Below are 345 nucleotides of genomic sequence, written 5' to 3'. Positions count from 1 at the left end.
AAATTATGAATAAATACTTAAAAGGTAAATTTTTTGTCCTTTCTTTCTTTTGTTTTACTAATTTTTGTCATCAGTCTTTTCCCATTTAAAACTTTTTAAAATATCTAGTGCTTCATAATTGGATAGGATTGGTAGTGTAGGCAGAGCATGCATGTGGATGACCTTCATAGCCTATCTTAACAGGGTTAACTAAAGTCTTCGTCTGTGGACTGTTTGGCCTCGGTTGGCTTGGATCTTGGTGAACTTAAAAAAGTTTTGGATCACACCCATGAGTTAAGGAGAGAACAAATTTTGTGAGATATAAAATCAGTGGTACACAAAAACTATGCAACATCTGTGTTCCTG

This window comes from Hetaerina americana, unplaced genomic scaffold, assembly GCF_022747635.1.
Source record: "Hetaerina americana unplaced genomic scaffold, ioHetAmer1.1.p SCAF_1, whole genome shotgun sequence".
NCBI classification, from domain to species: Eukaryota; Metazoa; Arthropoda; class Insecta; order Odonata; family Calopterygidae; genus Hetaerina; species Hetaerina americana.
The sequence above is the reverse complement of the archived record's forward strand: the minus strand, read 5'-3'. Positions refer to the sequence as shown.